Source organism: Puntigrus tetrazona, chromosome 7 (assembly GCF_018831695.1).
Source record: "Puntigrus tetrazona isolate hp1 chromosome 7, ASM1883169v1, whole genome shotgun sequence".
NCBI lineage: Eukaryota > Metazoa > Chordata > Actinopteri > Cypriniformes > Cyprinidae > Puntigrus > Puntigrus tetrazona.
Genome location: NC_056705.1, coordinates 31,597,582 through 31,624,850, shown reverse-complemented (window position 1 = coordinate 31,624,850; position 27,269 = coordinate 31,597,582). Strand labels below are relative to the sequence as shown.

At 38.4% G+C, this 27,269-nt stretch overlaps 1 pseudogene; it reads right to left on the bottom strand.

Moving 5' to 3' along the window:
• Positions 1-959: 959 nt before the first annotated feature.
• On the bottom strand, positions 960-26,961 carry LOC122348103 (annotated as a pseudogene).
• Positions 26,962-27,269: the final 308 nt, after the last annotated feature.

Below are 27,269 nucleotides of genomic sequence, written 5' to 3'. Positions count from 1 at the left end.
ATAAGAAAAACTCCCCATTGAATATCTTTCGTAACAGCTGAAAAGGCTAGGAAATCATGAACGTAAAATATGAAAAAGGGGGGGTAAAATGACGCGAGATCCTCTCTCTATGTCTGCTTTTTGTGGCGTTTTGCACAATGCCAAACCTCAGCATGATGTCATAAAGACGAGGCGTAGGCGGTGCCAGGTGGGTGGAATGGCGGAAAACTTAATGAAGCAATACTGATGGGATCTAGTAAGAGAGGCCCATTGAGTAATATTAGAGCTCTGACCTCAGTCTGCATTCAGAATCGTGTCCCTCAGCTCTCGCAACTCTAAACCAGCGCCTCCAAAGCTGAACCTTGTTCTGAGAGGTCACGGGGCTACACAGAGCGACCTCTTTCTTTCTTTTCCCCTCTCTTCTTTCTGTAACTCATTGAAGGCCTTGAATTCCTGCTCATCTGAGTACAGTTTGTCTCCCTTGGGGCCGCACTGGAGGCTTCCATAAAGGAAGACAATGCCTCTACTTTTCCACTACTCTGGCCTTCTTCCTCCTAAACTCTACAGAGCCTTCTAAACACAGCTTTTAAACCGAGAAGACCGTTCTCTCTCTTTAAACAGCCTTTTTTCTTGTCCTTTTACTATTCTGTGGTTTTGTATTTGATTTCTTTTAGCAGCCTCAGCAGTTCACAATTATATTTTTTTTCCCAGTTGCGGTGCAGGCTTTGTTAAACCGTATGGAACAACAGTTAGTTTAATTGCGTCTCCAAGAGTGAAATCATGCTAGTTACTATGAGGACTGGTTTAATTGCAAACATCAGGGTAACAAAACAGCTTGTTTTTTTTGCGTACCGAGTGTCTGAAATATGAGGGCTGATTTTGCAGTGTCAGTCTCAAAGTTGCTGAAGTTTTAATTTGGAGAAAAAAATGAGGTTATTTAATCTGTGCTGTAATGTTTTCAGATGTAAGAAGATAAATGGGGCTGTGATGTTGCACTACCAAACTACTCTTAAAACCGAACAATTAACTTAACCTAACCAGTCCTAGTCTTGTTGGAAATAAGGAATGGTCTGTATAGCTAGCTTAAGGTGTTTATTGGGTGTTTAAAACTGGCTTTGAATTAGATGAGAGAATCTAAATTAGTACTGCTCTCCTTTGCACAATACAGTGTTCTCCAAACACTAAAGCAAATAAATGAGTTTAAAATAGCTATACATCTAAATGTGTATATGGTCATGTGCAAGTACGTAGCATCCTGTCTGTGGGAGTTTAGAAACTGTTGGTGTCAGTCAGTGTAAGTGTGAATGTAAATGTGCAATTTCCTCTTGTAGTGAAAGTTTTATGCTTTCTCTCTTTCTCCTTACTGGATCAGCACAGGGTCATCCTCCTCATAGTTGTCTTGGGAAAAGAGGGCAGAAGCACAGGGTCGTGATTGGCTGAAGGTTAGTAAACGGCGAGGCATCTTGTTTAAAGGGATGGAAGGCAGTGGGGCCACTGTGACTCGCACACGACTCTGAGATTGCCGAGCCTGTCAACCAAAAATGACAAATGAGAGTAAGGAACAGAAAAACATACAAAAAACCCAACTCTATTGCAGGATTCACTTTGTTTTCGACTGCAATCAAAGTCTAGAAGGACTTGAATGTCTATTTACTGCAGCTCTTCCTCCAAGCCTAGATGTCAAGATGAACTTCTAACACTCCTCTGTGTGTGTGTATATATATATATATATATATATATATATATATATATATATATATGACAGTGTTATATATCACAAAATGCAAATCGGTCATTGCTGACTCTGATTGTGAAGAGTTCCAAAATATGGAATCCGTTTATTTTAACTGCTCTTTATCGTTTTCATTCTCCCTTTCGTTCTATTTGTCTTCCTCTTGCGTGGGTGTTTCGATATTAGGTCAGTGCTTGGTTTCGTTTTTGCTCTCTGGGACAATAGTTTCCCCCTTTCAACATCACACACACTCAAATTTTCTCTTTATTTATTTTCATTTGAGTTTTTCTAAAATATGTATTCAGATGTAGAGCTCAACTAAAATAGCACAATGTAGAGAGTAGTGTTTGAAAGTTTCTAGTGCTTGACAAACACCGCTTTATTCTGATTACATCTAATCTATTTGGGCCAACTTATGTCAACATTACCGACACCTTATCACAGAGCTTTTCATATCTCAGTTTTTTATAATGAAGGTATGATAAAACTCCATTATTTCGTTAAATTTGCCAGCAACCAAAAGATAATGATACCGATACTTCTACAGCTTTCAAATCCAAATTACTGTCTAAAACGGCAATTATAGCAAACTGCAGAGCAAAATCTTTTCTTTAACATTTTGATCCATTCCACTCCTCTGACCTGACGCTGTGTGGAGCCCTCTGGTGGTCGACTGGCCCCCTGCGATGGACACTGCCCTGGCCTTGTGCTCCGAATGGTTGTGATGAGCGCGTGAGCAAACCTCTAATTCTAAGGTTTGAGTAAAGGTTGGTGTCCAGACAGAGAGGGTTAAAGACGGGTCTTTCTCAAGCTGATCCAGGGAGCTCTGGAAACAGCGGTCACATGATCATCATAGAGGTGTAATATCAAAGATTAATATGATCAAAGCGTAAGGTGTAAGTAATCTCATTTACATTTACTTTCAAATCTGTATGACTTATTTCATACATGTTTAGAGTGACATGAGGAATAGTAAATTATGACAGAGTTGTCATTTTAGGATGAACTGTCCCTTTAATAATACTAAGTATTCTAATTATAGAGTTCAGTTGTTGATGCTAAATATTAGAATTGAGCTGTGAGGTGGGCAATATTCATGCGTATTCTATAATGAAATGGTACCTCCACAGAGGCGAGTGCAGGAAGTGGTGGGTCCTCCACTGAGACAGGCAGGCAGCAGGGTAGCATAAGTTCTCGTGTCAGCACAGGCTTCAGAAGCAGAGAGACTGAACCAGAGGACTGAAGCATATAGTAAGAGAACACTGCAGAACCTGAACCTGCCCCCGACTCTAAACGCACCAAAAGGAACCAGTCACGGATCTAAGTAAACAAAACATATTCTGGTTTTTAACATTTTCAGATCCCTCACATCTGTTAACACACACAAACAAATGAACACAAAGTCAGACGCTGACTTTTAGAATGTGGCAGAGAGCATGAAATGCCTGCTGGTTTGTCTCCATTTCATCCCAGTCCAGCTGCCAGCATGAGGTTGGTCTGATGATTAGCGGTAGTCCATACAGCACAGACTGACACACACCTCCAGCATGAAGAACTCTATATCACACACACAAACACACGCTGTATACATCCTTCAGAAATCATTCTAATATGCTAATATGGTACGATAAGAAAGCTCTTATTCTCTTATTGACATCAGCAGTATAGAAAAGGACAGCATGTGATCAAATCTGAAATCACTTTAACTTCTGCCCTCATGCACCACTGACCCACATCCTCTCATATCCCAGGACCCAGCTAAACACAAGACAGCTCTCTGAGAATTTCTTAAAATGGATAAACGTCTCACAAACCCTGTGTGAGTAAAAGTGACAAAAAGATGCACATGTGTGAAAGGGAATTACACAAGTATATGTCATATTGGACCATAATGACTAGGTGGGGACAAGTAGTATGACTGTATCACAGTGCCCGGGAAGAATGACCTCATGTTCATGAAAATAATATGCAAAATACTCAGGGGAATACAATGTATGACTGTGTGTGGGAAACAGAAGACTCAAACACAGAGCTGTCTGTTTGATAAAAACCTGACTCTATCATATTGACTTTTGCATAGTCTGTTTTTTTCTTCTCCCTTTCACCCTCACACAGCATACAGTGCATTACCCATATTACAGAGGCCACACTTAAACTGAGTTTTTGTGTTCCTGTTGAATATACTGCATATGAACACAGTCATCAAAAGCACTATTGTGAACTTCCCTAGATCAGTCATATATTAAAAAATATACAGTATCACAGCAGTCTGTGAACTCTGTGATTAAACCCCATTAACAAAAAAGGTGAAATGAACAGATGTGACTGTACTTGACAACTCTCAGACGCTGCGGTGAGAGTTTCTGATTGGCCAGACTCTTGTTTGGAGGCTGGAAATCTTGCATGCTCTCAGTCTTCACCCAAGGTCATGAGTGCTGGGAAGTAGGGCTGGGCTGAGAAGTCTCTCCTGCATGTCACACTTCAAACAGACTGCAGAGGGAGACATGGGCATTCACAGTGGGGCAAATAAGCATTTGATACACTACCGATTTGTCAAGTTTTCCCACTTACAAAAAATAGAATTTTCATCATATGAACACCTCAACTGTGAGAGACAGAATAACAAAAAAATCTAGAAAATCATATTCTATGATTTTAAATAATTTTCATTCTATTAAATGACATAAGTATTTGATGCAATAGAAAAATGGAACTTAATATTTGGTAGAGAAACCTATGTTTACAATTACAGAGGTCAGATGTTTCCTGTAGTTCTTGACCAGGTTTGCCCACACTTGCAGCAGGAATTTTGGCTCACTCCTCCATACAGGTCTTCTCCAGATCTTTCAGGTTTTGGAGCTGGTTGTTGCCCTGGCTATGTGTTTGGGGTCAATGTCATGCTGAAAGACCCAGGGAAAGAGGTTGTTGCCCAAAATCTCAGGATACATGGCCCCAACCATCCTCCCCTCAATACGGTGCAGTTGCCCTGTCCCCTTTGCAGAAAAGCACCTCCAAAGCATGACTGCTTTCACCTCCATGCTTCAATGGTTGGGATGGTGTTCTAGTGATGGTGTACCCATCCTTTTTCCTCCTACAAACACAGGAAGTGGAGTTTATACCAAAAAGTTCTATTCTGGCCTCATCTGACCACATGACCTTCTTCCATGCCTCCTCTGGATCATCCAGATGGTCTTTGGCAAACTTCAGACAGGCCTGGACATGTGCTAGCTTGAGCATGGGAACCTTGCATGGGCTGCAGGATTTTAATCCATGACAGTGTAGTGTGTTAAACATTGTCTTCAGGTCACTGACCAGGTCTTCCAGAGTAGTTCTAGGCTGATCCCTCACCTTTCTCAGGATCATTCATATTCCATGAGGTGAGATCTTGCATGGAGCCTCAATCTGAGGGAGATTGACAGTCATCTTGAATTTCTTCCATTTTCTAATAATTGCCCTGACAGTTGTTGCCTTCTCACCACACTGTTTGCTTATTGTCCTGCAGCCCATACCAGCCTTGTGCAGGTCTATAATTTTGTTCCTGTTGTCTTTAGACAGCTCTTTGGTCTTGCCCATAGTGAAGAGGTTGAACTCTGAGTGTGTGGACAGGTGTCTTTATGCAGGCAAACAGGTGCAGTTAGTGCAGTTAATGAGTGGAGGACAAGAGGGCTTCTTAAAGAAAAACTAACAGGTCTGTGAGAGCCTGAATTCTTGGTATATGAAATATTTATTTCATGCAGGAAAATGTAAATTAAATATTTTAAAAAAATTATACAATGTGATATTCTGGATTTTTGTTTTATTCTGTCTCTCACAGTTGAGGTGTATCTACGATGACAATTTCAGATCTCTCAATTCTTTTGTAAGTGGGAAAACTTGAAAAATCGGCTTCAAATACTAACATTGAACATTAAATACCCAAACAGACACAAAACTCAACACAAGCTTAAACAAAATATTCATTATGCAAATATGTTAAGCAAGAAATAGATTTCTGGATGAATATTTTAGTGGGTGCTCATGCAGATTCCATGTGTGTGTTTTTTACCCGGGCTTGGCCTGTTGTTGGCGGGGTGTGATGTAGAACCCTGTGATGTGAGAGAAGGGGGTAACAACAAGTGCAAATGCTCTCTGTCTCCGCCCTGGTCATGTAGCCACATTTTCAGAAAGTTCTCCAAGGCCACAACTGTGCCCTCCACCAGCTGCAGATCCATCTCTGTACCTAGCATCAGGCTCTCTACAGGATGAAAAGAAAGAAAGTATATATGAATAAATACCACATTCCTGTAACATGGCAGCATTATTCTACATTGGTCCATTAAAAATTAGTTTTCCAGGCATGCAGTGTTTAAACTTTGACCTTGACGTCCTTATGTCATTGCCACAATATGCTATGCTGAGGGAACAACTTATTTACCTAATTGTGTTCTGTATAATTTTGCTAGATTTGCAACCATATATTTTGCAAATACTGTAATCACCTGACAATTATAACAATACTTTATGATTGTAGATAATTTATGCCAGTGTTTGATGATAAATGAGCATTCATTTTCAAATTAAATTCCGAATGATTTATTTGTCAACGAAACATAGGCAGTAGGCTCTATTATAATTATTAATTCAGAGAAATAAAGTTAAATATGTTCAATTCAACCTTTAAACTACCTTTCCAGTAGGATGTAAATCCCAGGCAAATTGTCATGTCAATTTACATTAGGCTTATTTACAAAACCTGTCAGAATGATAGGTAAAGAGATCGAAATGAAGGAAAAAAATGAATATAAAATGGAATAATAGGCTAATAATAAAGATGGTGAGAATAATAATAATAATAATTATAATAATACAAACAACAAGAAAATGCACAAAGTGTTGTTGGATGATGTTCCCTCAACATAGCATCTCAAAGCCACAATTTCACATCGTCACAATATCACACAACATAATATCATGTTTCCAGGAGTTAATATGATGTTGTAAATTTATGAAACGTATGTCCTGTCAGACATAACGTTGTGGTACCCAAAAACAACCAGTAGAGGATGCTGTCAAATCAATTATGTATCTCATCAAGGCTAACCATTTTCAAAGAGAGCTTGAAATCTCAAAATGTGTTTGTGCTTATGTAACATGTATTTTGCATATATTGTGCTGTTGTTTTTTAGGCTCAGTAATCCAGTAAACAAGAATCCTGTTTCACTGTATGTGACTCAAACATCTAACTAAAATAAAAATAAAGTGTTATGACAGTAAATTCTGAATTATTAATGTCTTGTAATACATATATTTATATTCTGACTTTAATGTCAGTTAATGCCTTTACTGTCTTGCATAAAATTCTGGCAAAAATATTAATTCTACTTATTTATTCTTGTCAACATTCTTCAGTAAAACATGGAAAGGATTACAAAGAATGGAGAGTAGGTCTGTAATGTTCATCGTAGCTATACCTCTCAACTGTGAGAGACAGAATCTACCAGAATCAAACTACACTCGCCATGCTTGGAGGAAGAAGGAGGATGAGTACAATCCCAAGAATACTATCCCAACCATGAAGCATGGGGGTGAAAGCGTGATACTTTGATGGTATTTTGAGGGTATCTACAAAGAGGACAGGGCAACTGCACCGTGTTGAGGGGAGGATGGATGGGGCCATGTATTCTGAGATTTTGGGCAACAACCTCCTTCCCTCAGTTAGAGCACTGAAGATGAGTCAAGGCTGGGTCTTTCAGCATGACAATGACCCCAAACACACAGCAAGGGCAACTAAGGAGTGGCTCCGTAAGAAGCATTTCAAGACATTTCTCCAGACCTGAACCCAATAGAAAATCTATGGAGGGAGCTGAAACTCTGTGTTGCTCAGCGACAGCTCCAAAACCTGAAAGATCTGGAGAAGACCTGTATGGAGGAGTGAGCCAAAATTCCTGCTGCAAGTGTGGGCAAACCTGGTCAAGAACTACAGGAAACATCTGACCTCTGTAATTGTAAACAAATAAGTTCTATTTTTCTATTGCATCAAAATTTATTTCATGCAATAAAATGGAAATTAATGCGAAATTAATACGTACAATGCGATTTTCCGGATTTTTTTTTTCTGTCTCTCACAGAAAATTACAGATCTTCGTTCTTTGTAAGTGGGAAAACTTGAAGAATCGTCAGTGAATCAAATATTTATTTGCCCCACTGTGTCAGGTAACACTTTCGGCATGAACAGGGGTAACTGGTCTGCTACAATTTTTAGCTACACTTTTGGTGGGTACTAAGCATTGCCTACTCGGAACACCCCACTAGATGTGCCTTTATTGAGGTGCTCTGGCTATCACTTTTTGTCTCCAAAGCACTCAGATCTTTTCACATGCACATTTTTCCTGCTTCCAACCCATGAAGCTCCATAACTGACTGACCACTTGCTGCCTAATATATCCAGTTCCTTGACGGGTGCCACTGTATAACAATATAACCAATGTTATTGACTTTACCAGACAGTGGTTTTAATGATCAGTGCTGGCGAACAGACTAAAATGTAAATATTTATTACTTTTATCAAATCATTCAGACAAATAAATCTTAAAATAATAATGAAACAGAAGTGCAGATGTTTTCTTCCGTAGTGTGGTAAACATCTGACTGTAATAAATTATTGGAAAAGAAAAAATGTAGGGGATAGGATTCTATAAATCAGTTACTAAAAAATTTGTCCTGTATTGAGGTCAAAATAATTATAAAAAAAAAGATCTAAAATATGCATTTAAAAATGCATAATAAGGTGAACGTTCATTTCTTGCTTAAAGTGGAAACTTAAACGTATGTTAACAATCATTGCCACTCTCTCTGGATTCCCAAGTCCCTCTAAATTATTAATTTGCTTTCAGCTCTATAGGGCCTTAAGAGGGTAATGGGGTTTCACAGTACATCTTTAATGTTTCATTCCCAAACAAACTCTAACCGGGAGAAAACCTGAGTAAGAGAAGGAGAACTATCTCAACTGTGATACAATAGCTGTTGTGGATGTGTTGCGTTTTCAGACCAACAACAGACAACAATGTAGTGCATGATCAATGATTTTCGTTTTTTTTAAATTGAGAATATGATCTCCGATATTCAGGTCAAACCTATCAACACAGGCATGTCTTTGGAGAACACACATTCTAAAGAGTCTAAACAGTTAAACTTAACCTCTCAGGGTGAAAAATTTGCATTTAAATCAATTAGATACGATTTATTACAAGTAATTGCTTATTCCTATGCCTCCAAACAAACTGTCAGCCTATATTGGAATCAATTTCTACTGTATCATTGAATCAAATGTGCACTAATGAGGTGCAAAACAGTTTAGGTCAGCACTCCTTGAATTTGAGTTCTGAATAAATAGTCGGTATGTGCATCTCAGCACTCTGTTGCTCATATCCAATAGCTGTGGCCCAGATGGAGAGGGTGAGAAACATGCAAGTGTGAATGGAGAGTGTAAATGGCTTAGAGTAAAAGGCAAATGACACACATCCCCCGTATCACTTCCATTTGACACATCTTACATCTAGTGCATCTAGTGATGCCACGTCTTTCTTTTCAATCTTCAATCCTTTTTCATATTAAACTATGATTCGTCAAGGTATCGTTGCAACAGTGCCCTTTTCTGTTCTATTGAAGTCCCATTGAATTTCCTGTTTATTCTTCATCTTTACATCTTTCAGATCATTTTATTTACATTCAGTTAGAAGAGCTCTGCTTAAATCATTTTGTGAGCAGTGATGCTGTCTATGAGCTATGCCTTTAACAGGTTCTAGAGGGCGCTAATATATCGATAGCCTAAAGCCCTAAACCATGCCACTGGCCAAGCAACCCTTTGTTTATGTTTTTCAACTAAAAGAGAAATTTAATTCAAACTGATTTTTTTTTCAGGTTAGGGAATATTTAAGGAACTATTTTTTTCGGTTAAGACAACGTTCCCTTGTGTGTATAACAGATAAATAATCTCCAATCCATTTATGCAAACTGTGCAACATTCTTAAACCAACCTCCATCTTAAAACAAATGCAGGTTAATTTATCATTTAAAATCAAATGAGAATAGAGACTTGGGTCATTTGGATGGCAAAATAATGTACAGTTAGTCTTTGTGATAACTGAACAAATGACCTTAGCATTCGATGTAATGACATTTAAGAGTAACAGATTTTGGGAGGAAAAAAAACAGAAAGAAAATATCACAATAAGGGAAAATGCACCTTTATTATGCACAAAAGGAATGTTAAAGGTTGAAGACTAGCCATCATCTGTACACACACCTGCTAACATTTTGATGTAATCACTACCATACCAGTTATGATTTTCTGTGACCTTTACCACTGTCAGGGACAAGGGTAGTTTCCTGAACACAGACTGCTGAGTTCAGCATTTGAACAGGATGGATACTCTTCCAACTTAGTACACAGCAAAAAACTAATTTTCAGTTAAAGCTACTCGTATCAAGGTATCAAAGAATCCTTAAAGGTGCAATAGAATGGAAAACTGTATTGACCTTGGCATAGCTGAATAATAACAGTTCTGTTCATGGAAATGACAAACAGTGAGCCTCAAACCCCAATGTTTCCTGTAAATCGTGTGAATGAAAAAGACCAATGGCAAATCTGAACATAACTCCAGCCAGTAAAGCAACGTGGTTAGCTTTTAGTTAGCAGTAGCCTGTTACATTACAGTACATAGGATTTCACTAACCACATAAACATAAATAGTAAGATCCTGAGTACCACTGACAAGTATCTGGGCTTGTATTCACAAAACATCTTAACACTAAAAGTAGCTCCTAACTTGCTGATTTAGGACAAAATCTTATCTTATCTTAAAAAATAGTGGGCGTGTGAGTCCTAAATTTAGGACTCGTACATTTTTACCATAATAGTATTTCACAAAATGTTTTAGCACTAAAACTAGTTCCTAAATCTGTAAAACATTATGAGTAGTGAAGAGGACTTCTAAGTAAGACCAACTCACTACTGTCCTAAAATGGCTGTTGACGGCAATCTGTCCTGAATATAAACTTTAATATAAATTCATATATAAATATAAAAAAATATAAATACATACAAGGAATACATTCTTGAAATATATTTGATTTAGTTAACAGATAAACAAGGGGAAAAAATCAGGTAACGTAGCCTATATATGATGAGTTTCAGTAAATTTTTGTGATGTGCTTAATTTTTTCAGAAAAAGAAAACTCAAATAGCACAAAGCAACATCTTATCTGTTTTCTTTATTTTATCTCGAATCTCGAAAGTGAAAGTAAAAAGCGATCATCCATTTGAAAGCAGTTTCAGTGCCCAGCATACTAATAGCGGCTCCCGGATGCCCTGCATTTTATTTAATTACCGTCTGACATAACTGTGAAAGTGTTTCCCTGTATTTCCTTCCTACTGTGAGCTTCTAAAACGAGCCCACTGTGAAACAGCCAATCAGAAGAGCTCAAAATTGAAATCACAACGTAAAACTGCCAATCAAAGAACAACTCAACATTATTAATCAGGACCCTTCCAAATAAGCCAATAAGAGAGCATTTTATTCTAGGAGAAATCCTAGGGTTGTAAATGCACATGTAAAACTGCTTGTGGAGAATTTCTGCCCTTACCTAAGCCCCATACCTTTTATGTAGATATCAGAGACCAATTTTAAATATTATATAGATGCATTCTATGGCACCTTTAAAAATGCATATTGTTTTCAACAAAAATTCTGAAACTGTTTTCAATATTGTCAGTAGTAGGACAAGTTATTAGAGCAGCAAATCAGCAAAAAAAATAAGAAAAAAAATACAGTTTAAAATACACTAAAACATCATACTAGAAATCATTTCACGATTTTACATATTTACTTATTTTCACAGATCGGAAAATTATCATCCGGTTAAACAAATCAGTTCTATACTGGCATAAACTGCCACCTCAGGGTAAATATGGTATTAACGTTGCCAAATTGAACAAAGATGTCTCTTTGTTGTGTAACAATTTCATCAATTGTAATTTACATTACAGGTACAGACACATCAAACTGAAAGAGTCAACAAGCAGAGCCAGGCATAAACCCCCTCATTCTTTGAGCGCTGCTTTAAACAGGTAAGGCGCAAAATGAAAGACTGCTCACTGAAAATAGCTCTCCTGTTTTTAAGAGAAAGAGTCAAAGACAGGCCGAGATCAAAAGCAAAAAGGGAGAGAGAGAACATTTTACTTTTAAATCCTCAACAAACAGAATCATCGCCATAGTCGTATTCTCATGGGAAATGCACACTAAGTGATGAAACTGAGTGTGAGGACAGACCACCATGCCAGCTCCCATACACACACACACACACACACACACACACACCCACGCACTTCTACACCATCATCTCATTTCAAAGAGCTTAATTCTCTCCATTTTTGAAAGGGATAAAAAAAAAGATGAAAAAAAGTAAAACAAAACTAAATATCTGAAATGCTTCTTTTCTTTGTAAAAATACTAGAATGAGAGTGTCATGTCCTTGCATCAAAAGGCAACATGGCACATTAGCACCAAATGAAATGTTAGATTCTTCGAATGTTACTAGCACACAAAAACAACATGTAAGAAAAAGCCCCAATTAGTTTCGAGGGCATGTTTCTTTTTAATCGGTCTCTCAGGGCAATGCAAACAAATAACTCCAATCTTTTGACTACCAATGTTTTACAAGAATTCTTGTAGTGAGCTTCATAGAAAATGTCCTTCTGATGCTTTGGCATGTGGGCAGAGGACACAGATTCTGCATGATCCAAGAGAAGAGCCAACTGAATGTGTACATCCTCAAAAACGGCTCCTACTGATGAGTCACAGTTAATCTGTCATGGATGAATGGGAGTTTATGGTTACTCTTTGTTCTGCACATTCGCTTCAGGCAAAAGATGTTTTTTGACATCATCTTCCTTACCACATTCTGTTTCCTTTTATTGCTGTCTTAAGTTAGTCACCGTCCTTCCCGCTCACACTTTGCCTCTCGTTTTTCTGTGAGACATCTTTCTTTATTCCTACCAATCCTACGTCTTGTAATTCTCTTATTGTGCACTGTTTTTCACCCACCCTTTCTTCCTCCGGTTCCCTTTATCCAGCTTTTACCTACTCTCATTTGTCTCCACTTTCTCCATGGTTTTTTTTCTCACCTTATATGCCATTTTGCTCTAAGCATTTTGACCCCTAATAATCTGATTTGTCCTACCTATTAATCCAACATTACAATTTGCATTTATTTAAAGCAGTTTACAGTCTATTCACACAAAGTTCTGTATTTGTATTCTCTGGGAGTCACAAACTTAAGCTCTAGGAATAAGGGGTTTGCAGACTAAATATGAAATTAGATATTAATTAACTAAACTTTAAAACCAGGACTTGTAAGGAAAAATTGAGATTAAGAAACAATGAATGGTTACAACAAAGATAACCTGGATGAATCAAAACACAGCTGATTGATATCAGACATTACTGAGAACTACATGAAACTAACCACTAATGAGGCCAGATGAGGATATCTCCAACAAGAATATCTGAGACCAGTCCTGACAGAGCAATGAAAACAACATTCAATCCCAGAGGATTGATGAAATTATACCTGATTGATGAAACGCTATCCAGAACTTGGATGAAGTGTTTACACGGTCTATAAAAGATTACTAGGCTGTCTTCATTACTCGGCACAGATAGCAAGTTGCATCAGGAGTCTCCATGTGTACATTAAAGAGAATATGTAAACAGGAAGAAAGGTGCTTTCGCTAATAGACTCTCTAAGAGTGTATTATGTTTTACAACAATTTTCATTTTAATTGTGCTACAACTACAAGTATCAGATATGCAAGCATCAGTATAAACCTGAAAATAGTTTTATAATGTATAATAACACAATAAGTTTCAGGATTATTTTGAACACAATATTAAACATTCCTAAAACTTGGTACATACTTTGGTCAAAATGAGTCTTAAATGCAAACTAATAAAACAGATTAGGAATAGATAAGATCCATTTCCAAAAGGATAAACATACATTTCAAAAGTCGTAATTACTACTCTCAGTTTGTAAAAATGTTAAATATGGTTAGAAAGTTAAACATTTTTGTTAAATGCAGTATTGCAGTCAATCGTAACAAAAATGAATGCTTACGAAAAAATGATATTTTTATTACATTTTAGTCTCGTCTTATTTTTGTCAATGATACTGCATGTTAATTTTGTCACTTTTAGTGTCTAATGATATCCGTGTCATCTCGCCATCTCTCGTCTTAGAAAAAAGATGACAATATTTTTCATATTTTTACACAAAGGAGCAAATAACACTGCTACAGGCAGGCAGGTAGGCAGAAGATAAAAACCACACATATTAACGATTTAAGATCGGACAAACTGAACTCAAAGGGAGGTTCTGGTGGGAGGGGTTGGCAAACAGAGTCCAGAAAACAAACAACAAACAAAAGTCCAAGGAGGAACAGATGGAGAAAGAAGCCAGGGAAGAGACAGGAAGAGTCAGAAGAAGGAGGAGATCCGTGGGATCAAGAGTGACCGATGCAGAGACGGGGAACCACAAGGACACGGTGGAGCCGAAGCAACAGAGGACCAATGTGGAGCCTGGGGATGGAGGAGCCTGACAGAGCCGGAGGGATGGAGGGACGAGGTGAAGTTGGAGGAGAAGAATCCCAATGCAAAGGATGGTCAACGACAGACCAAGGCGGAGCCAGAGGGACAATGGAGCTTTGCGGAGATTGTTTGAAGAGCAGACTCTGGAGGAGCGCTGGCACTGGAGGGCGCACTGGAAGTGCCGGCACTGGAGGGGGCCCTTGGGGAAAAGTCTCTTGAGGGTGCCCTTGGGGAATGTGGACAGCTGGACGGAACCATCTGGGATTCTGGACGGTTGGACAGAACCAGGAACTCACAACACAGGGGAGGTGCCAGGTCTAACTCCAGATCACAATCATCCAGATCTTCCTGTAGATCCAGCAGCCCCAGAAGTATAATCAGCTCATCCTCAGCTCTGCTGCAGTGGAAGTAGCTCTCACAGTACTTAGCATTCTCCACCGTGGCGTGCTGTGTATCCAGCTCACGCACCTGGTCTGACGCAGTCTACTCAGGTCTGGTGGCGCTCCACAGCTCTGTTGCTCTCTCCAGCGATGGCTCTGTGGTCACAGCAGACCCCGTAACTCCGTCAGCGGTGGGGCACTGGCTGTGGCTCTGCATTTCGGTGAAGTGGTAGACCGGGCTCTGGATCTGGAGTGGGGCTGGTGTCGTGCAATTCGACTGTTCAGCCTGAGGAAAGCGACACCAGCCCCACTCAATGTAAGTGGCAATGCTCTCTTGAGGACCATCCCCGGACAGCATTGCTCGTGTGGATGTGTATATTGGTCGGAACTCTTTTTTTATTAGGCTGATGTTTATTTTTATTGCATTACACAGTTGATGGAAACACGCAGAATAGCACAATTCTTCTCCAAAAGCACCTGTAAAAATATTTTGGATTTTGAAAAGCATGTTGACTTCTACCATCAATCTACATTAGTTTCTCATTTATTTGGTTCCACCGTTTTAGCTGATTTTTGTTTTATTCAAACTGTATTTTTTATTATTATTTTACATCAAAATATATGCCATCCGTGCCTCCTAATTTTCTTACTCGTTTTGCTAATAAATGTTATACATTTCATAATTTGTTCCTCTGATTTTTAATCTTAAAGACCTAGGCTATTCAAACTTTGTTTACGTTATAGCATAAAGCATTGTATTTTTATTTATTTTGTTAATAAAAGTTCTATGTTCTATGTTGTATTTTGTTGTTTAATGAACTGAATTCCCACTAATATAAAAGTCAAAGTGAAATGATCATGATAAAAGAAAAAGAGGGAAATCTATAATGAACTAAAAAGCAAACAACTGCTTGTTGCTCAATTGCTGCAAATTTACAAGCGAAAGTAAAACATGCGTGTCACTTACAGGCTATTTAAACCCGAGGGGAAAAGACAGAAAATATCCCTTTCATATCTATTCTAGTCTGTACTATAAGAACAATCTTTATAATCACAGCACCTCTTATATTATTGCTTTCTTGATGAACCGCTTTGTTTTATTGCTCGTTTGAAGTCGCTTTGGGTAAAAAGCATCTGCTAAATGAACAAATGTAAACGTAAGAATAAAGATTATGAATTTCTAGGCTTTGAATTTTGGTGGCATTATGGTGAATGAGTTAGCGTAATTGAAAATGTACTAGATGAAACCGACAATAAGAAAACTTACAATGGCAACAGATGGTTTGTGAACACAGAGCTAAGCCTTTCAGCACAATTAACAAATTTGAAAAATGGTTCATTCTGTCTGTTGTCGAGGCCAGGCCAGCCACATGGGGCTAATCTACAGACCTATTTTGCTGTAAGCTTCTAACAACTGGCAATATATCCCAAAATTCCACACCCTCACACCCACTTACACTTTATCTTACAAAACAACAGGCTGTGACATTAACATAGGTCCTGCTTTTCACATCAGCATGTTATCCTAATCACGCCATGAAATTACCATGGCAACACTACAGACCCAGAGGAGGGGGTGAGTTGAAGAGGGAGAGATGGGCATGGGTGGTACGACAGGACCTCTTTTGTTCCCATGACTCTCCCAAACCACATCGCTAAATCTGTCACTTCTGAAATGGATAAAACAGGCTTGCAGACAGGGAGGGGGAAAGAGGCATGGAATATATGAGAAAATGAGTAACTGAGATTTAAGGGAGATGGACAGATGAAGTATAGGGAGACAGAAAGACAGACAGAGAGACTGTCTAGACATGCTATGGTGTCTTCTAGTTAGCCAGTGGTGAAACCATGACTTCAACCAAGACAAGTGAAAAGAGATGTTAAATGGTCAGTGTTTTATGATACACCTGGTATTGTGGGCTAGGGTTATGCAAGTAAAAAAACATCAGTTCAACAATTTCTCTTGCCTTCAACTCACTGAAAATAAGTACTGCAAAAATCCTGCAAACGCCATTTAAATTTTTCGTTAGTGAAGAAAGAAAAACTAAATGCTCAGAAGAGTTAGGGCTTGCATTAAACCTCATGTTGTGTCCTTGTTATTTTGACCAGGACAGTATTTTTTACTATACTGAAAATTCTGTTGTTCTAAAACTATTTCCTGACTTCGCTCACACATGGTTTAAAAACTTCTCCTAAATACAAAAAAAAGGATAATTATTGTACTTTTTTGTGATTGATCGTTTTATGTTACATTATTATCATCAAAATGCAATCTTTTGTAAACACATTTTGTTCTTTATTTTTATTATTGAACTGATTGAATCATAAGCCTCACCAGTGATGGGAATAACAGCGCTATAAAAACGTAACGCTTTAATCAAACAAAGTAATGTTTTCCCATTACAACGCCATTACTAGAATTTATTATGATATCATTAGAATTCAATTTTTCAGTCCATCTGAATGGGTGCTCAGTGTAGCTGTATTTGACATACCATAAAGTCACTGACTACATGATTAATATTCATGAACAGAGCAGCTTATTAATCCTTAGTGCATTTTATATTGTTATTAGTAGTAGTAGAATTTGTAGTAGTTTTGTTCTTATCATTTTTTTATACAAATACCTAATAATAAACAAGCATCGCCACCATTCCTAATTCAGTCAACATGACATATGCATTCATACTGGGTAATTCTGATTACTTAAGTTTTATCATCATATGCTAAATTATAATAATATTGTATTATAGTTCTTGACTGACTGCTATATGTCAGTAGATAAATAGTGTAGATGAATGTACAATGTTTTATTATAATTGTTTATTATATTTAATGCCTTTTTCATTAACATTTTATACATTTAACATCCAAGTTTGCTATTTGAATTATTTATTTATTATTTTAACACAATAGGTTACTTTTAAATTTGGTAACTCAGTTACTATTTGTAAGAAGTAACTAGTAACTATAATTACTTTTAAAGTAACCTTCCCAACACTGAGCCTCACTGATCTTTTCACTCAAAAAGTTGGGTAAATAAGATCAGATCAATGATGTCAACAATCAATTAGTTCTAAAAATAAATACAAAATCTGTGCACATATATTAAAAATAAGATTAAAATAATAGAATAAAGATTTGATTATTATATAACATTTAGAAGGCTAGTCATTTTTTCCAGGAGCAGTATTTAAAAGGATTTTAAACGGATTTTCCTGAGGTAAAATGTATGCAATTTATTTTTACAAGTCATTTAAGGTAGTTAATCTGTGTTACATGGGTACAGCACTAGAACTTACTGTGGACAAATCATAAATCCTGCACTATACCTATTTTAACAGAGCACGTAGAAGTGATTGAATATAGATCCTCTAAGATGAAGTGAGGTTGGTAAATATACTTGACAGTGATATACTGTAGTCCAGGATTCTCTGTTTATATCTGGACAATATACCACAAAATAATAACTTAAAGTACCTGCTAAACATGAATATGGCAATGTGTAACATTTTCCCAAGAACTACTCTCCTAATATTCCCATTACAGAGAAATACCACAGCTTTGAGAGTAATGCTTAATGTTGTTTTAACAAAAGTTCTAAAATTTCTTAATCTATTTTTTGTTTCTTTGTAAAACTGGAAAAGATAGTAATGCACTAGCCACACTGTGAGAAGTATATTATGCATTAAATGTACATTCCTCTTTTGCACATTATTCACTTAATCTCCTGTACCAGCAATCAGAGGTCAAGTATCCACTGGCTCCAACAGTCCCAGAGTGTGTTCATTGAATATACATAAACTTTAATGTTATGGTAATGTAGTCACTTCTGAGTGAGCAATTGAAATCTCTTCTAGCAACAGTTTAATCCAGATACTGTAAAAAGACTCTCTAGGAGCCTGGTTATCAGAGGATTCATCATAACAGTAACAATAGGTGGATTATCAATAGGTGGTTTAAGGTGAATTGTGTGTTAGCAACCTGAGTTGGTTGCAAAAAAACCTCCACAACTGTACATTCTATTTAAAAAAAACCTCTGACTTGCAAAATGAAACTTCAAAACACCTCAAAACAGTTTTACTTGTGTTCCAAAATCAAGCACTGCCTCTAAATCATAAAACAGTGTGACTCAAAATTATATACAGTACTGCAAAGTTTAGGCAGGTGTGAAAAAATGCTGTAAACAAAAGAATGCTTTCAAAAAATGGGATTATTAAACATTTTTCATATATAGACAAAATGCAGCGAACAAACAAAGAGAAATCTAAATCAAATCAATATTTGGTGTGACCACCCTTTGCTTTCAAAACAGCAGCAATTCTTGTAGGTACACTTGCACACAGTTTTGAAGGGCAGGAAGGTAAGGATTTGTTTCAAACATCTTGAAGAACTAAAGCAAGATCTCCTGTGGATGTAAGATTTCTCACATCCTTCTGTCTCGTCATGTAATCCCAGACACACTCCAATGATGTTGAGGTCAGAATCTATGCCATCACTTCCAGTACTTCTTTACGTTGAAGATGTTAGTCCTTAGTGACTTGATTTGACATGTTTTGATATTGTCCTGCTGCAGAATAAATTTGGGGCCAATCATACGCCTCCCCTGATGGTATTTTTGTGGATTGGATCACAATGGAAGTATCTGCCTGGCTCTCAGCATTGAGAACACCATTAATCTGACCAAATCTCCTTTGTTGCAAATGCAGCCCCAAACATTCAAAGGAACCTCCACATGTACTGTTGCCTGCAGACTTTGCACCATTATTACATGTCCACCGTCGATGAACAAACTGCCTTCTGCTACAGACAAATATTTAAAATTTTGACTCATCAGTCCAGAACCTGCCATTTTTCTGCAACCTAGTTCCTATGTTTTTGTATACTTGAGTCACTTGGCCTTGTTCCACGTCAAAGGTGTAACTTTTTGGCTGCAACTCTTCCATGAAGACAAACTTCTGTGAACTTCTCCGGACCGGTAGATGGGTGTACCTGGGTTCCACTGTTCTGCAGGTTTGAGCTAATGGCACTGCTGGGTATCTTTCGATTTCAGGGAATGATTTTGATGTGTCTTTCATCTGCTGCACTAAGTGTCCTTGGCCGACCACCATCTGCAATCCTCAACATTGCCTGTTTCTTTGTGTCTCTCTGTTTCTTGAACAACATCTTGAAACACCTCTGTTTCAGAAATCTTTGTCTAGGAGAGACCTTGTTGATGCAGTATAACTTCCTTGTGTCTTGTTGCTGTACTCCAATCTTGCCCATGACATAAAGCGGTCTTTCACAACCTCAACTTGGTTGGGATTTGCTGTTCCCTCACCCAGTCAAAGCCTCCTGCAGCTGTTTCTGTTTCAGTTCATGATTGACACAAACCTTAAATGAAAGTAGCAGAGGAAGCAATCACAGTTTATGCAGAGGTAGAGCTCCCTCTGCTGGCTTGGCCCGTAACATCAGGCATAATGGGAGACCCCGGGTGTGCTGAGACCTGAAGGACGGAAGACCTAAGAAAGTAACAGATGGAACCGGAACCCTCCAGACTGGACTGGCCAGGGCAGCATACATGGACCAGGGACTGAAAGAATCCAGACAACACAGACAGGGCATTTCCTTGGCCCAGAGGACCCTAGACTTCACAGGCAGCCTCTGTAGCCATGGCTGGAGCTCACAGAAAAATTCACAAGCAGCCTCCACATAGCTGCAACTGGACAGACTCATAGGTATTAGTAATCTCTCTCTAGCTATACCTGGGCCAAGAAGATCCATGGGCCTCAAGAGGCCTTCCAGTAGGTAGCTGAGACTGGACAGGCAGTGAGTTTTTTTCCGTAAATGATACCAACTCTAGAGGTTCTATGGTTGATGCCGTACCTCTGAAGCAGGCTGGCGGACGGGAGAGGTCCCAGGAGCAGACTGCAGGGTCAGGAAAGGCCTCAGGGCAGACCTGTGCACAGAAAGTCCTCTGGAGCAGGCATTATTGGATTTGATTGGGCACTGGGTGAACTGGTGATGGGCAGGAATGGGCTTAGGTGGTTGCAGACTGGTGTGCAGGAATTGAGCAATGTGTGGCCCAAACACACAAAATGGCATTCGCCATTGGGATAGAATACAGAGAGTCCAGTCTCAGGGATGACATTGCTGAAGCTCTGGGGACCTGGCTGCCTCACTGATATCACTGGTAGGAGTCTGCCAGACTGGACACCAGCCCTCAAAACACCCTTGGGCGCCCTGGGTATTATCAAATGCTGCATCTACAATGCTTGGAAATATTGGAGGCATCTGTGGTGGCTGAGAACTTTGTGGCTGGATAACTGCAATAACTGAAACCTGGTGTGGTGGCCAGCAGGCGGTGGCTCTGGGTTGAGCGGCAGACTTGGGCGGTGAGTCTAGGTTGGTGGCCATCTTGTGCGGTGGCTCTGGGAGCGGCAATATTGTGCGGTGGCTCTGGGAAGAAGGCCATCTTGTGCCGTGGCTCTGGGAGAAAGGCCATCTTGTTAAATGGCTCTGGGAGGCGGCAATCTTGTGCACGTGGCCATCCCATTCTCCCCTCCGCGATTCCAGCGTGAACACTGAACCCACAGTCATTAAGGCAAACTCCATAAACTGTGCAGCGGCCCCAGTGACCCTCACAAACAAGTTGTACCTGATGATTGTTTATCCCTACAAAAGAAGTCGATCAAGACACAGTCCATTAAATCTGAGAATAAGCAAGATCTAGATATTCCTGGATGCAGTCCTCAAGCATTCGGTGCTCCTGCTTGGGGGTTTAGTAATAACCAGCTAGACACATACCTGGCCATAGTTCGAATGAAAAGCCGCTGGATCACCAGTTCATTGTAGTATTTGCATGAATGAGGTGCTCTGGGCATGCGGCTCCATTAACAAACTATTTAGCAAGACAAAGGTCAAAGCAGGCAGACGACAAAACCACAGCAAACAGGAATATCAAAGGCAAAGTCAGGCAGAAGTCAAGTCCAGAGACTATCCATGAAGGACAAACAAAGGGCTATGCTAATTTCAATGCTACATGCTGAGGAAAGGCCCATTAACTAGAATATAGTCCACAAACAGGAGCAGTAGCAGAGGAAGCAATCACAGTTCATGCAGAGGTTGATGCAATTAGCTAAACGAGTTCAGACAATGAGAACTTTCAGCCAATGGGTTTTAGTGTTTTAAAAATTCTGAAAAACTGAAGAAAATTATTATGACCATTTATGATATATTTCATACTTTAAGTGATTCAGAAGATTTAAAAGTTTGAATGCACTATACTGTCAATACTGAGAAAAGCAGCAAATAAAGTTTTTCAAACAATCAAATCAATCAGATTTTCTTAGAAAATACAAGTATCAAGAAAGTAATAAAGTAGCTAAGTTAATTTTAGAATTTATGACCCAGATACAAACAGAACCAACATAATCTCTGGTATCTCACTTACACACACACATATACACACCCAGAGCTCTCATGTTGAGTTCTCACACATATACACATGGACTTGGCCTTTGCTTCACATTTTGGTGTCAAATGTTGATTTTGAGGTTTCTCATGCTTGAGTTTGTCTGTTAGAAGTTAAAAACAGGATGTCAGACAGGAGGGATACTGAGACCTTAATGTCATTCTAGTTAGTCACACCTATAGTTGCAGAGCATCCATCTGTCAAAATAGAGCCAGTATGTTTCCAGAATGTGTGTGTGTATGTAGGTGGAAATAAACTGGCTTGTGAAGGATTTTTATCCCATTAGCTGCTTTCATGAGAGCAATCAATAATGAAAGCTGGTATGGACTTGATCCAGCAAAACACATTGGACTACATGACCTCAAACTTCCCTTTCCTACACATATCTGTCAGACTACAACAGCCCAGTCAGATAAGCGCTGTCTGTGTCTATAGAGGGCAGTCAGGACAAAGTCTCCCTTCAAAGGAAAGCATGAAGCAAGCCTAAAAACCTAAAAATTTCTACCGGAAGATGGAAAAATGTGGGATGTTTAAGGGGTTTGATTTTCTGTGATAAATACTTTGTTTTAGATAAGCTGTATTTGAAGTATGCTATGAAAATAGGTAAGATTCCTTTACTGTCTCTGTATGTTTTGAAAGAAGAAATGTGTAAGGAACCATTATTTATCTGTAATGATAAACTTGCAATTTAGCACAATATAAATTTAAATAGTAGTATTGACTTAAGAAATTTTTGTTTGTCTTTTAGTATTTTACACAACCCATCAAAAAGTACTTTCATATAAAAAAAAATATTAAAGCGTCATTTAAAAATTTACATTTAAGTATTTATCTGTAAAATGCTGTAAAGTACCTTTTAAAGGTTAATTGTTTTTGTTGCAAAAAACTTATACTATGGGGGAAGTTGAATACTTGAATATAATTGGCTGTGAAAGCTCCAAAGTGTTACATTCTGGAAAATTTGGAGATCTCCGAAAAGGAGAATCCATAGAGAGAAAAAAATGAACAAAATTAAAGCAAAAATGTGAAACTTACACCGCTTACTTTTTCTTTATGGTTCAGTCTTCAGTCTCAGTGTGTGTTAAGAAGGAGCACATGAAGATGACAGGTAATGTGATCTTTCATAATCACAATAAGTAAATTCCACAATGGAGGACACACACACACACACATAACAAAGTGTGTAAAAAATACCGAACAACCTGACACTGAAACGGAAACAAACTTATAAGGAAGGCAATGTTATTAGAGTAAACACACCTAAACATAGCCTTGCGTTCTTGAAAGCTCACCATAGCAATAACTGGATTAGTCTGCTATCAGCAGCTAAAGGCATCTGTTACTACATTTGAATTACGCTTTGAATTAATAACGGAAGCATTGGATGAGATGCGGAAGAAATAATCCTACTCTGGCATAATTACAAAAACCTTGTAAGTAAAAATGCCTTGAAATATAACGGCTGATAGATGTGTAGTTGTGCCGTAGTACAAATGGAATAATTGACTCTGGGCATTCAGTATTAGAAAAATATGTTGTTTATATAAATGTACAGATATAAACATTGCCCATTCCCCCACATCCCTTAAATTTCTAAGAAATTAATACATATCAGATCACACAGAGAGACTTCAATGTTGGGCTCAGTTTTCTTTAATTGCTGAATGCCTGGTTTGCTCTTTACCCTGATAATCTTATTTCACTCCAGTCTGTAGTGTAACTTGAAATCCTGAGTGTCAACCACAAAACCTTAATTAAAGAAATTATGCAGAAAACAAGAGAGGGCTCGAGTTTTGGCAGATTCATTGTACACAGTACAAAGCATCTTGCAAACCCCTTTTGAATTAAGATTTGTTGTGGCCTGTAGTTGACTCCTTTTTATTTATTGAATATATTAAGCATGTCTTTTTGCAGAACATAATGACCATGTTGGATGATAGGTCTCAGTGACTAAGAATATCTGTGTCAGGTTATGATAAATATGTTATCCCTACCTTCTTGGTCATGTTTAAGAGATGGTGTCTCTCAATGCTGCAGGGCTGGAATCCCGTCTGAGAGACTCTGCTGTAATGTGATCTGAACCACAGAAGCCTGCACCCAGACTAATCAGATCAGAGTTTTTTCAGGCCCTGTTCCAGCTGTTGGAGGACCGTCTGTATCTGGCTGACAGGTTAACATATCACCTTTAAAAAAATGTAAATTCATCAGCATTGTAGCATGCAGGTCAAAAAATTAGCGCTAAACGGGCTTGTTTGCTAATCCTTCACTTTATAGTTTATCCAACACGTGTTTTTTGTTAAATGGATTCAAGATTCAACAGCCAGCAGAAAGTGATTTGAGAAAATACCCTACATTTCATACTTAGAATTCTTCAAACATTTCAAACAATAATCACACAAGTACCCATAAGGCCTCAAAGCCAAAGCTGTAATGTCCCTGCTTTTTATGACTGCATGGATGAAAGCTGATTAGGGTATTAGCTGTCTCTCTTGTTGTATATACCAACTTAGAATGGGGAGGGAGAGATCTCTCATAGACTACACAGCACAAAAACATCTTTCTGTGTGGTTTAGCATGTGAAGAATGAGTCTTCCAGAACATACCTAGGATACAAAAATAAATCAGTCATCAAAAGATGTGCCTGTGCCACAGAAATGGCTTGTACAAATCACTGCTACATGAGTTCGTCTCGTATTTCAACAGGGAGTCACAAAGAAAGTGCTACAATCACATACATCAAAGCTTCTGTGTTACTCTCATCTTATGATAGACATCTGTGGCATAATTACAATAGCTGGTGTATCTGTGTAACTGCGAAGTGAGACCAAACCCACATATACACCATATAATCCCATTTGGACAAAAAATATTCTGTAAATCGATTAAGCACGCTTGTCCTCTGCCAGTACTTCCTGTGAGAGGACGTGGTAGTGCTGGGTTTTAATGGAGCCTGCTGAAGGAAGTGGCTGCTGGGGGCCATGTGGTCTGTGTTAGTGCGCCAACATCTTCATTCCAGGCTGATAGTAGAAGAGCAAATGAGCTTTGGATTCATTGGTAGGAAATCTGAATGCTGAATGCACTGTGCTTTGAAAAAGGCCCAATACAGACAAGACAATTTCTTTACTTGTGATGTGAGGTTTAAGCATAGCAGTGGGTTTGAATCATTCTAAAAGCGAAGCCTGGGGCAGCGCATAGATCGAAAGGCAGTAGTTGCTGAACTAAAGGATGAATTACCAGGGCAGCTCTTTATGAAGACAGATTACTGTGTGAAAATTCAGACATTCATGGGTAAATAAAGCACTATTGAGATATTACTTTCCAGGACAGTTGATCGCACTTTACTGTCTCATAATTCTCATTTGCGTAATGCAATAGGTATCGTTTTTAATTATTCTCATTCCTGTAATACTTAGGAGCCCTACGAAATAAGTTTTATCAGAATCTGGCATTAAGTTTGAGATCTCCTATCCTGAAATGTCTGTCCTTGCAGATATTGTGGACTATTCCTTCAGTCACTTGCCACTCACAACTCACTCTCAAGCCTATATAAAAATCAGTCTTAAAGGATTTCACTACACTTCAAACATGTTATTCTTATTAAATGAGGTTATTTTTGGGGATTTTGTACCCAAGCAAAGCCTCTGAGGACCTGAACCTTTGTACCTGTAGAGAGTTCAGGAAGGTTGCAGTTCTGGAAAATGATGCCACTGGAGACTAAACGGTTCCTCATGATTTCTCACAAATTCTTGACATTAATTTCTTAATTCTTTTGCAGTTAAAATGTGTTTTATTCTCTGTTATATTAACCCAATGAGCATTTCGCTGCCCAATGGGTTATGACCAAGAAAAGCAGCCAGAATTTTAGCTTTAATAATTTGGAAACGCAGTGTACATATTGCCAGCAGACACAAGCCCAGATACTTAATAGAATGAAACTGCACTGCTCATTTACATAAGACAAATAATCTTTAGAGCTATTATTTACATACACTACTCACAGAGTAAAGCCATTCATTTGATTTGTGCGCCCAAACTAGACATGAGTGGCTATACAGAAAATGTCACAAAACATTTAGAGTTCTACTAGTACATTTCTTTTTCAAAATACTATTTTATTTATTTTTGTTCTTGATGTTTGGTATAAAAATGTGACCAATTATAACTAACTTCTTCCTTGAATTCATCTACATCTAATTAAAAAGTAAATGTCTTCAGTGAACATGCCAAAACAAAATAAGTTCTCACCTCCATACAATTGCTTTTGAAGTCCCCATGAGCTGTATGACATGTATTGTTTTAAACTGCTGCAGGCTGTCCAGCACTGCCTGTTTAAGAAGTGCGCCTCGTTGCCCCTACTTGCCCAGCCCTCTCTGAGGCAAAGATGTAACCTCCTCTATACAGGACAGCAGGCGTGTCAAATTGCCCTTAACTTGCTAGGGAGGAGAATGAGATCAAATGAATACATGTAACTGCTTGTCTATTAAAATCAACCTATACTCTCGCTCAGTGAAACATTAGTGTAAATACACACATACTTATCCTCACCACAAAGATAAGAGACCTCAGCTGTGCGCTGATGGCAAGGCGGCAGCAGTGGCAGACCGAGCAGGTCCTGCCAGACTGCTGGCCAAAAAAGGAAATTCTCTAGGGCCTGACACAGAAGAGTACATGTTCTGACCACCAGGGTGGAGAAGCATCGACTATCAGCACACATAAAGGCTGTCTGGTAAAGGATGATGAAATGCATGCTTGGAGAATGGAGGACGAGCAGGATCTGTTTCCCAACCTCATGGTTCACCTACACACAGAGAGGAACATGAAAATAGATTATACTAAGCTGGAAATCTAATCTAGAAACATCATTAAAGATACAAAGTTGTTTCATATTCATTCACTGATTGCCTTTGTTGTTGTTTTAAGAGCTGAGAAACTCGATCAAATTTCTTCCATCACTAACAACTGAGATCAAAATCCGATTGTTGGAAGTCACTTTATTTAATGAGAAAATTTAAAACTAATATCTGTAATTAAGTGTCATTTTACACTGGAACACAAATGGAAAGATTCAACATAACACAATGTCTTATAACGTCACCATA